General features: G+C 58.0%; 1 long non-coding RNA gene across 1 annotated transcript; it reads right to left on the bottom strand.

Annotated features, from left to right (window-relative positions):
- Positions 1–545: 545 nt before the first annotated feature.
- On the bottom strand, positions 546–1,225 carry LOC120701420. Its single transcript, XR_005686094.1, has 4 exons — positions 1,128–1,225; positions 973–1,053; positions 788–886; positions 546–689 (listed from the first exon to the last, which is right to left on the bottom strand). It is a non-coding gene; the product is annotated as an uncharacterized LOC120701420 (long non-coding RNA).
- Between the last annotated feature and the right edge of the window lie 11,202 nt (positions 1,226–12,427).

Genomic DNA, 12,427 nt, shown 5'->3' with positions numbered 1-12,427 from the left:
CATCTTTTCCTTCCTCTCCCATCTCGTCTCCTAGCCCGCCTCCCCGTACCCGCTGCTCCCGGCCTGGGTGCACCTGTCAGCCTTCGCGACCCTGCCATTGGAGCTCGGCACTGCGACCACCATCATGCAAGTCCACCCCAGCCTCTTCACTGAGATTGTCCTTGCCGCTTCTGGTGCCAGCCCCACCAACCCAGCAACGGCAAACACCACTTCCGGCTCGCTCCAATCGCCCCCCCCATGTGACGGCGAGCGTGGTGTGAGGAGCACCCACCACCACCGGCGGCTGCCATACCATGCGGTCGACCACGATAATGTCAGCGCCACCGCTGGCCTCCTAACCCCCCAGCATCCGAAACCAGTCGGAATTTGGCAGCCACCGGCAGACATCAGAGATCACACAACAAGCACATACACATCAATCACACATATATATACACATCAAGCACATATATAGATACACATGTACACATCATCAAGTTACACATGTACACTGCTGGTTACAAGTTACAGGTATCAAGTTTAAAGGACACATATTCTGAGCATCTAGAATGAACTCACGCGGCGGCATCTGCTGTAGGATCATAGAAACAACCCTTTGGGTCGATTATCTCCTTAAGAATGAATTCGGCCAACATCCCCTGGACCATCCTTAGTGCATTTTGATCTGCCTGTTTGCTTGGTTTGAAATCCTGCATAATACAATTATTGAGAATACAATTAAATATTTGTTTTTGAATTGAAATACAGAATGTGAGCAGAGACAAGGCTGATCAGTATATGTACTTACAGAAGCCTTTTTCACATTGCACATGTCACACAGTAGCTCGTACATGTTAAATGCAACATAGAATCCACACGCCGTGCTCCCCGACGGCTGCTGAGCGCACTGCATGAAGAAGGTACAAAAATGACAAAGTTAAGGCGGTACAAAACACATATGAAGGCACTTTTAAAGAAAAATCGGGTTGTTACCGGGATATCTGTCTTGTGTGTGAGTTTAGGTTTGTTTTTTGATTTTTTTTCATCTTAGGATCAATGTACTCAGAATAGGCCCTGCATGATCAGCGATATTGATTAGAAACATTAAGAGATGGAATTTTTGTGAACAAAACCAATAATATACTTACCAGTTGACAACAGTTACTACATCCTTGAACTTTTGCAATGGAAAACCTTTAGAAGAATCCAAATACCAGACCACATTCCACTTCATCTCAATGATGACTAGTACCCAGTGGCTACCGATGTTGAAGGCACCGACCACGTAGTCGTGATTCATAGTCTTTTTAATTGCTTGAATCACATCATTGCTCTTGAATTGAACCACTATAACCGAGAAAATTTGTGGGTCCAAAAAGCCAACATTGCATTTCATCTCCTCAGCCAGTTTCACCATTTTCCTACAAATAAACAATTTCTTAGCATGAGCTTGTTTGTAAAGAATTAAAGAATTTTTTTTAGATTGAAGGGACTTACAATGTCCAGCACCTCAACAAGCCAACATCCCGACTGTCCAAGTTGAAAAGGTCATACAAGTCATTGAATCCTACTGTCAATTACAATTCACCGTCAGTATCAAAGCAGGATGCAGGAACCTTTGCAGAAATTTCAGTAGTACCATGCAGACTTTTTTGCAGACAAAAGCATGCAAGCCTTCACAACTTTCCCCAGCAATCTTTAAAGCCTCTTCTGACAACATAGGCTCACCAGGCTTGTATTTTAGATTAGCCATAGTCCAAGCAGCGCCAACGTCCATTTTTCTAGTCTGATGTTGGTCCATCTGCTGCTGTTGTTGTGGCTTGCGCAGCTGCGTTGTTTGGTTGAGCTTCTGGGTTGGAGTTTGGCTGAGCTGCTGCTGATTGGTTGGAGTTTGGCTTTCTATTAGCTGCTCCGACTGATTTTCAGGCTGATGTGGCCCCATTTTATTTTCAGGCTGTTGGCTGAGGTGCGGATTCTGCTGAGCCTCCTTTTGCTTACGCGGAGCTAAAGTAGCTCCATTTGAACCTGTACAAGCATTCTCTGTTGATGTTGCTGCAGAGTTTGGATCTCTTGACCTGGGTGGTACAAGAATTCTCTGTCTTGGCCACTGTATGCGTTGCAAGAGAGAATCACCTATGGTTATGATTTTGTCGGGTGCCACAATTAGGGACACCCTAATTGGGGTGATAAGATCGCTTTAAAACACAAACACCTATAAAGACAACTGGACCCACGAAGGCCCACGCCCTGCTCCCTATTCGAAAAAAAGGAAAGGACTCAAAGAAGCCCGCGCGTGCGGCCCATTCATGTCCCCCTCGAGCCAGTGGAACGACCTCTGCCTCGCTCGAGGGTCCCTCTCGGGCCCGCAGGGCAATCTCCGCCCCGCTCGAGGGTAGCGGATCTACCCTCGAGCGGGTGACTCATCTCCGCCTCGCTCGAGGGCCCCCCTCGGGACCCTCGACCGCGCAACACACTTCCGCCTCGCTCGAGGGTAGCGGATCTACCCTCGAGCAGGTGACTCATCTCCGCCTCGCTCGGGGCCGTCTCTCGGCACAAGGGACAAACGGCCCCGCCGCCCAAACCGCTCGCCGTACGAAGGCATTAAAAGCCAGCCGCTCCACCACGGCTCAAAGGACGGGCGGCGTCAGGCCGCCACTCCCACAGTAGATGTGACCGGGGTCCCATCCGCTGACCCCGGTCACCGCTCCGCCACCCCGATCGCTGTAGCAGCACTGCGGGCATTCAATACGGGACAAGACAAGCTGGCGCCGCCCCCGTTGCTGTTCTGCCGACATCAACCATCCGGACTCACCTCCCACAGGGGAAGGAGTCCGGCGATGTCACGTGTCCTTCCGAGAGGGGCACTCTGCACGCACGGGCGGGACCCCGGACCTCCCCCTTGTGGGGTCCGGGACTTCCACGCGCTCCCGGGCCTTCTAGTGTGCACGCTCACACTCCGACCAGGGGCTCCGGGACCGTCTCACGCCATTACTACCGTCGGGACACTGCAGGACGACCGGCGCAATCTTCGCGGGACCAAGGACGGAACCCAGGACGACAGCGCCGCGCGCCGCCTTCCCACAGTACGCTTTCTACGGTGTTCGACACTGTACCCCCCGCGATTTAAGGGAAAACGACGACTTCCATACCCCCACTCATGTGCACCGCCCCTCCTTGTGACTATAAAAGGAGGAGGTGGGCTTCCTTAGGCCGGGTTGGAAGCGGGCTCTCTGGTTTTTTCCCTCAGAGAACTCTCAGCACTACTGAACGCTCATCTCAACCGACTCCACTCCTAGCAGAGACTTGGGAGCTTCCCTCCCTCTCTCGCCTCGCTTGTATCCCCTACTACAAGCACCCCGGGTGCAAGATAATACATTGCCCTCGCACACCCCCTTTGCTGGACGTACGGCCCCGCGGCCGGAACCAGGATAAACCGTGCGTTACTGTGTTGCCTCTTGCATCATCATCTGGGACGAGGAAACACGCAGCATTTACTAGTTGGGATCCAGGCCCCCGGGTCGGAACACCGACAGTTGGCGCGCCAGGTAGGGGCGCTGCGTGACTTTTTCTCTCTTTTTCCCATTTGATCTCCACGAATGGCGAGCAGATCCAGCCCATACCCTATGGGTGTTTCGGATCCGTTCCCAGCGGGACGCGTTATCTCGTTCGGGAGTCTCGAGTTCAGGGCAACCGACAACGGTTACCTTATGCAGCTCCTCTCTCCCGGACGCAACCCCATCGCTCCGACTTCGCCAGCATGGCGCAACAGGCGCTACACTTGGGTCAGCGTTCGCGACAAGCACGCGCGGAGCGGCGTCGTGTGGCACGCCACAACTCCCCCGCGTGGGTTGAGGCTGGCATGTTGCAACTCAGCATCATGGCCAACGGGGCCACCATTTCGTCATCACGTACCTCGGCGTCATCTGTGCCGACATCGTCACCTGCTGCGGCACTGGTGCCTCCCAGGGGGGCTTGACTCCGGCGCCACCCTTCCCCTTTGGGATGCGCAACGCTGCTGCCCACACCTCGTCAACCAGCGCTAGCTTCATCGAGCATGAGGATCTGCCGGGTCATCATCTTCGGTCGATTCGCAGCCCCATCGCGTCATCTCCTGACGAATCCTACCCCGAGACGGCGAGCTCGATCGCCGACGACATCGACTTCTTCATGAACAACTTCGTAGCCGAGGAGGCCGAGAACTACTCCGGGGTCCGCGACCCCGACGCTCTCCGCGCGTTCCAGCTGGCGACGGCCTACTGCCTCACCTGCTCCGAAGACTCCAGCGAGGGGGATTTCGATCCTTCCAGGGAATGCTTCATGGCGGACCTCGCGGACGAGCAAGACGACAATACTCCAGCCAACGACGAGGGCGGCGGGGCGAACGTACGGGCAAAGCAACCAGTGGTCCTGGTCGCAGCCCCTTCCTCGTCAAGTTCAGCGGCGAGACAAGCTCAACTGGGGCAGCTTAGCGAGCTTCAAGCCAAGCTCGACGAGCAGCGTCAACAAACCCAGGAGCTACGCGCCGCACTCGAGCAGCAGCGTACCGCGCCTGGTGCACACGCCCAGGCGGCGGGACGTGTTGCACGGGAGCGCATCCTGGCCGACGATAACGTCGACAAATCTCCGGAACTGAAGACGGCGGGCGAGAAGCTCGTCGCTGCGGCCTACCTGCTCCAAGCTATGCCCGAGCCGTCAACACCTTCGGGCCGCAACTTGCGTCGCGAGGCACAGGAGCTCATCGAGCAAGCTGCCGTGTAGCAGGCCGAGAGCTCTGCGTCTCGTATGCGCTCGAGGGCACCGGAGCAGCGTGACGGGACTGCGCGTCAGGACCGCGAGGTCTCCGTGCACACACCCCCAGCGGGGAAGGGCAAGGCAGCCGTACCGGCCGGCGTGAGGGCACCCTCGGTGCACGAGCGCATCGGAAGAGTTCCCGTGAGGGAGCGAATCCGTGATACTCGCGGGTACGCTGGCGACGGCAGGAGGTACACCCCTCGACGGGGTGGATGCTTCGACCCTGAGCACGACAGGGGTGAGTCACCGGAGCCTCCGGGCACCCGGGTGTTCAGCCGGGAGATTCGAACAGCATCTTTTCCCCCGCGCTTTCGACAACCCAACACCCTCGTCAAATACTCGGGCGAGACTGATCCTGCAGTCTGGCTCAATGACTACCGCCTAGCGTGCCAGCTAGGCGGCGCGACGGAGGACGCGGTCATCATCCGCAACCTCCCTCTTCATTTTGCCGACGCCACACGAACGTGGCTCGAGCACCTGCCTGCGGATCAGATCCACAACTGGGCCGACTTGGTCCATATCTTCGTGGGCAATTTCCAGGGCACGTACGTGCGCCCTGGGAACTCTTGGGATCTCAAAGGGTGTCGCCAGAAGCCCCGCGAGTCCCTGCGTGACTACGTGCAACGCTTCTCCAAGCAGTGCACCGAGCTCCCTAGTGTCACCTACGTCGAGGTCATCAACGCTTTCCTCGAGGGTACAACCTGCAGGAACTTAGTGCATGAGCTTGCCAGAAGATGACCCGTCAACACCAATGAGTTGTTCGACGCTGCCACCAACTACGCCGCCGGCGAGGAGGTATTGGTGCCATTTTCGACGACAAATCAAGCAAGCGCAAGGATGATGCGCCCGCGGAGGGCGGCAACGTCAAGCCCAACGCCCCCACCAAGAAACAGAAGCGAGGCAGGAAGGGAAAGAAGCCGGTCCCACCGAACCAGCGTGGGTCGGGGCAGGCAGAGGACTCCGAGGAGGCCTTTGCAGCCGCCCCAGACCGCAAGGGACCTCGAGGCCCCCCTCGAGGCGGTGGTGGCCAGTTCGACGACATGCTCAAGAAGCCGTGTCCTTACCACAAGGGCCCGATCAATCATACTCTCGAGCAGTGCGAGATGCTCAAGAAGTACTACAATCGCGTCGCGCATCGCGACGAATACAAGAAAAAGGATGCGGGCGACAAAGGTGGAGATGACGAGTTCCCCCCAGTGGAGAACGCCTTCTTCATCTTTGGAGGAGCAACGACGAATATGACTCCTCGGCAGCGCAAGCGAGAGCGCTGCGAAGTCTTTTCCGTCACCAAAGCCACGCCATCCTACGTCGACTAGTCGAAGGATACCATCGCCTTTGGCCGCGAGGACCACCCCGACTACGTCCCGCATTCGGGATGGTATCCACTTGTTGTCGACCCCATCATCGGCAACACTCGTTTCTCCAAGGTGCTCATGGACGGAGGCAGCGGCCTCAACATCATGTATGCCCCCACCTTGGAGCTCATGGGGATCGGACTAGACAAGCTTCGCCCCAGCAAGTCGCCATTCCATGCCATTGTGCCGGGGAAGCGAGTCCAACCCTTCGGCCAGATCGATCTGCCTGTGTGCTTCGGCACAGCAGCCAACTTCCGCAAGGAGGTACTCACTTTCGAGGTGGTGGGATTTCGAGGGTCTATCATGCCATCCTTGGTCGTCCTTGCTACGCCAAGTTTATGGCCGTCCCCAACTACACCTACCTCAAGCTCAAAATGCCGGGTCCGAGGGGCGTCATCACCATCGGCTCTTCGTTCGAGCACGCCTACGAGTGCGACGTCGAGTGCGTTGAGCGCGCGGAAGCTCAAGCGGAGGACGAGGCCCTCGCAGCCACCCTCGACAAAATGGCGAGCGAGGCCTTGGACTCCACGCATCGGCACGCCGGGAGCTTCGAACCCACCGAGGGTATGAAGAAGGTGCCCCTCGACCCAAGCCACTCCGACGACAAGGCGGTGCAGATCAGTGCCACCCTCGACGACAAATAGGAAGAGGTGCTCGTCAATTTCCTCCGCGCCAACGCAGATATCTTTGCGTGGAGCCCCTCGGACATGCCTGGCATACCGAGGGAGGTCGCTGAGCACTCTCTTGATGTCCGACCCCACTCCAAGCCGGTGAAGCAACGCCTGCGACGCTTCGACGAGCTCAAGCGCCGGGCGATCGGCGAGGAGTTGCAGAAGCTTCTGGCGGCCGGATTCATCAAAGAGGTATTCCATCCCGAGTGGCTGGCTAATCCAGTATTAGTGAAGAAAAAGAGTGGAAACTGGAGGATGTGTGTGGACTACACCAGTCTGAATAAGACATGTCCGAAGGTTCCCTTTCCTTTGCCACGAATTGATCAGATTGTAGATACTACTGCGGGATGTGAGCTCTTATCCTTTCTTGATGCTTACTCCGGTTACCACCAAATCAAGATGAAAGAGTCCGACCAGCTCGCGACCTCTTTTATCACACCTTTCGGCATGTACTGCTACGTTACGATGCCCTTTGGCCTCAGAAACGCCGGAGCTACCTATCAACGGTGTATGCTCCACGTTTTCGGAGACCATCTCGGGCGGAGCGTAGAGGCATATGTAGGCTGAAGGCATCGCTCACCCGTGCTCCCATTCTTACACCACCTACGGACGGCGAGCCCCTCTATATATACGTAGCTACGACGACCCAAGTGGTCAGCGCGGTGATCGTGGTTGAAAGACAAGAGGAGGGTCAGGCTCTACCCATCTAGCGGCCGGTGTACTATATCAGCGAGGTGTTGTCTAAAACTAAGACACGCTATCCGCAGATTCAAAAGCTGCTCTACGCAGTAGTGTTGGCTTGACGCAAGCTGCGCCACTACTTCGAGGCCCACCCCGTCACCGTGGTCTCCTCCTTCTCTTTGGGAGAGATAGCCCGCAACCGGGAAGCCGAGGGTAGAATTGCCAAATGGTCTGTGGAGCTGATGGGAGAGACTCTCACCTACGCCCCCCCACAGAGCGATCAAGTCCCAAATCTTGGCTGACTTCGTGGCTGAGTGGACGGACACTCAGCTACCCCCATCACAAATCCAGGGCGAATGCTGGACTATGTACTTCGACGGGTCGGTGATGAAAACTGGTGCCGGTGCCGGCATTCTCTTCATCTCACCCCTCGGAGAACACATGCGGTACGTGATCCATTTGCATTTCCCTGCTTCGAACAATATGGCAGAGTATGAGGCCCTCCTCGGTGGCCTCCGCATCGCCATCGAGCTCGGTGTCAAATGCCTCGACGTGCGCGGTGACTCTCAGATCGTCGTCGACCAAGTAATGAAGGAGTCTAGCTGTTACGACTCGAAGATGGAGGCATACTGCAATGCGGTGCGCCGCCTCGAAGACAAATTCGGCGGCCTCGAGCTCAATCATGTCCTGCGCAGGTACAACGAGGACGCCGACGAACTGGCCAAAATAGCCTCGGGGCGGACCACCGTCCCCCCGAATATTTTCGCCCGCGACGTCACCAAGCCCTCCGCCGAATTCAAGGACCGGTCGGAGCCGGGCCCCTCGTCCACCGGGTCCCCGACGGGAACCCCCCGGCAGACGGGGTCGAGCTCATGGACATTGACTTCGGGACCACCTCCGCGGACGAGGCCGAAGCAATGGAAGTCGACGAGGCCCCCACTTCGCGAGACTGGCGCATCCAGTACCTTGACTGGATGATTCGAGGGATCTTACCCTCGAACCGTGCTCAGGTGCGGCGCCTCGCCAGGAGGGCCAAGTCCTTCGTCCTAATCGACAATGAGATACACAAGCGTGGCCCCTCGGGTGTCTTGCAACGATGCATCCCCATCCCCGAGGGCAAGGAGCTGATCCGCGACATCCATGCTGGCGTCTGCGGCCACCACGCCGCGCCACGCACCCTCGTGGGTAACGCGTTTCGGCAAGGCTTTTACTGGCCCACCGCGGTCGCCTGACGCCACTGACGTCGTGCGGACTTGCGAGGGTTGCCAGTTCTACGCTCGAAAACACACCTCCCGGCCCATGCCCTGCAGACGATCCCCATCACGTGGCCGTTTGCCGTGTGGGGACTAGACCTCGTCGGTCCGCTGAAGAAGGCGCCCGGGGGCTTCACCCACTTGCTGGTGGCGGTCGACAAATTCTCCAAGTGGATCGAGGCTCGACCCATCGGCAAGATCAAATCCGAGCAAGCAGCTCTATTCTTCAACGACATCATCTTCAGGTTCGGGGTCCCGAACTCGATCATCACCGACAACGGCACCCAGTTCACAGGCAAGAAGTTCTTGGCGTTCTGCGACAGTTTCCACATACGTGTGGACTGGTCGGCTGTGGCACACCCACAGACGAACGGGCAGGTGGAGCGTGCCAACGGCATGATCCTCTAAGGACTAAAGCCAAGAATCTTCAACAAGCTGAACAAGTTCGGCTGGAGGTGGCTCACGGAGCTACCCTCGGTCATCTGGAGCCTGAGGACGACCCCAAGCAGAGCTACGGGTTTCTCTCCGTTCTTCCTCGTCTATGGCGCCGAGGCCATCCTCCCCACTGACTTGGAGTACGGATCGCCGAGGCTTAAGGCATATCAAGAACAATGAAACCAGCGAGCTCGCGAAGACTCGCTGGACCAAGTGGACGAGGCTCGAGACATGGCGCTCCTCCACTATGCGCGCTACCAGCAGTCCTTGCGAAGGTATCAAGAGCAGAGGGTCCGGCGCCGAGACCTCAACGAAGGGGACTTGGTGCTAAGGCTTCGACAGGACAACAGGGGTCGCCACAAGCTCTCACCTCCATGGGAAGGACCGTATATAATCGCCGAGGTGCTCAAGCCCGGCACGTACAAGCTGGCCAACGAAAAAGGCGAAGTCCTCACCAACGCTTGGAATATACAACAGCTACGTCGTTTCTATCCTTATCATTTCAAGCTATTTCTATATTGCTCGTACTTGTATCTTCAATTTGCCAAAATAATAAGGAAGTACGCTTTACTTATTGCTTTTTGGGAACCCTCCGGACCCTCGAGGGCTCGGATGCGCAAGAACAATGAGGTACGCTCGGCTTTACCCTTGGCAAAGCCGAGCCTCCCTCGGGGGCTACTACGGGGGGAACCCCCGAACGTCCCCAAAAAGTCGCCAATGTTTTTTCGAAATATTTCCGTCTCGACCCTAAGCTTCTCGTATCCTTGGAAAAAACGGACTGCGAGGCGTAAGCAACTACGGTACGGGGCTGGCCGAGTCGTGGGGCCGCCTACGCCTCCGGGATACGGCACCCCCCTCACCACCCTACGGCTACGTTGCTTATGAACACAAACTTCCTCGCAGATATTTATCCAAGTCACATACGAAGAACACAGAAATAAAGTAAAGAAATATAGGCTCGAACGCACAAGGCCTCGACGGGCCACACAGTCAATTCAACGAAATAAAATCTCTTATATTCATAGGATGCGATTACAAAGCGCGACTATGATATAAATACTAATCTATTTACAATGGGCTTCGAGGCCCAACTTTCCTACAGGCTACCATCCCCCCTTGCGGGCCCTCAGGGGCGTCGAACTCGGCGATGGGAGGGATGTCGGCTTCGAGCTTTTCGGCGAGCACGGCAGCGAACTCCTCCGCGGCTGCGTCAGCTTCATCCATGATGACCGATGCGGCATCCGCGTCAGCATCATCGGGAACGACGTACCCCGACGACACCCTCTGGAGATCCATGAGGTAATGCGTCGAGGCCACGGCGAGAGCCCGCAGGACACCGAGGCGGAAGGTGCTCTTGGCGTGTTCGGCAATCCGGCCGCCTAGCGCGCGCAGGCGGTTGATCACCGAACTGCCCGAGACGGCACCCTCCCCCTCGAGCTCTTGACACACGCTCACGGCGGTCTGCTCCAGCTCAGCAAACTCCATTTGTGCCGCCGTGAGCGCGGTATGGACCGCTTCCTTCGCCGCGGTCTCATCCACCGCCTTCTGCCTCAGCTCTGAGCAAAGGAAACCGACGTCAGTTACGAAAGTAACAAATCAACGAAAAATCGAAGGTACTCACCCGTGATATTCTTCTGCGCCTCCTCCCTCTGGTTTTGGGCGGCCTCCTCGAGCGAGGACAGCGAGGCTTCCTTTTCTCTAAGGGCGGCCCCCATGCTCTGGAGGGCCACCTCCTTCCCCTCGAGGGCCTCGCCCTTTTCCCGGAGGGTCCCGGCGAGCGCAACCACGGCCACCTCTTTATGGAGGAGCTTGGCCTTCTGCTGCTCGAGCGTCGCGCTGAGGCACTGCAGCTCAGCGCTCTGCACCTCCGCCTCGCGAGCCCTCTCCTCGAGCGCCGTCCGAAGGTGCTGCAACTCGGCAGCCTGTGCCTCGGCCTCCCGGGCCTTCTCCTCCGCTGCCGCCCTATGGACGTCCCGCTCACCAGCAACCCGCGCCAGCTCCTCCTCCAGCGCCTGCTGGCGCGCTCCCAGATCCGCCATCTTCGCGTTGGCGTCAATATTCTTGAGTACCAGCTCGGCGTTGTGCTGCCCGAGCTGGCTCAGCTGGGAGTATAACCGGTTCATTTCAACGCTCTTTTCGCGCGAGATTTCCCTCAGCTGCTGCAAAAGGGGAGGACGTGGGTGAAGACGCGTAAAAAACTGAAACCGAATCAAAGCAATTTTCGGGAGGGAAATACTTACCTGGCTGACCTGGTAATCCGCATTCTGATGGAGCTGATAGGCGTGATCGAGGGCTTGCAAAATCTCCCGACCCACGCCCATCTGTTTATTCCAGGCCTCCTCTTCCTCTTGCTCCTTGCGGATGAACTCCGAGGGGACCCCGGATGGAACAATCGCCCTGAGATGGCCCCCCTCGGACGTCCCCGCCTCGAGCGTGCCCGCACCGGCCGACGCGAACTCGGCAATGTGCGCAGCGGCACTTGCCGCAGCAGCGGGGTCGATGTCCATCGAGTCCCCGTACTCCTCGCTGCTGTTCGGCAGCTCCACCACCGTCGTCGCGCCCTCCTGCGCCTCGGCGGTCTGCAAGATGGGAGCTCCTCCCACCCCTGGCGCCTCTTGCGCCGTCTCTTCCTCCGCGACACCCTCGCCCTCAGCCCCCGGGGACTCATGGACGAGGGTATCCTCCTCTGCGCCGCCGACAGGGCACTCCTGCTCGCCCCCGCTAGCTTCTCCTTCCGTATCCGGTCGGGCGGCGCGGGCCGTGTCGCCCTGACCGGCCTCAATGTCGATGGCCGCCTGGGCGGCGCCACCGGCACCGCCCCGGCCGGTCTCCTCGGCATCGTCGGCCTGAGCAGCCGCTTCGGCGCCACTCTGGCCGGCGTCGCCTTCCTCTTGTGCCCGAGCCTGCTGCGCCGCCCGGGCCCCTCGGGCCAGGGCCTCCCGTAGCCTCGCGGCCGCCGCCTCGAGATCCACAGCAGGCTGGGGCTGCGGTGCCGTGTGTGGCGTGCTGCGCGCCCCGGTCTTGAGAGCCTTGGCCGGGGCGAGCTGCACCGCATCTTTGGGAATGGCCCCGGGGCTGAAAATCAAGAGACGCGAGTTGAGCAGGATCGTGAAATCCACCAGATACGCAACAAAAACGAAATCCAAAATACCTACCCAGATCGAGCACTCATGCTCCGCTTCCTCGTGGCGCTCCTTCGAGCCCGGGGCATCGAGCCGTCCCTCGAAGACTGCCCCGAAGGCGCCCCCCTCGTGTCGGCCCG

The sequence above is a fragment of the Panicum virgatum genome, chromosome 3K (genome assembly GCF_016808335.1).
Source record: "Panicum virgatum strain AP13 chromosome 3K, P.virgatum_v5, whole genome shotgun sequence".
Classification (NCBI taxonomy): domain Eukaryota; kingdom Viridiplantae; phylum Streptophyta; class Magnoliopsida; order Poales; family Poaceae; genus Panicum; species Panicum virgatum.
The sequence above is the reverse complement of the archived record's forward strand: the minus strand, read 5'-3'. Positions and strand labels throughout refer to the sequence as shown.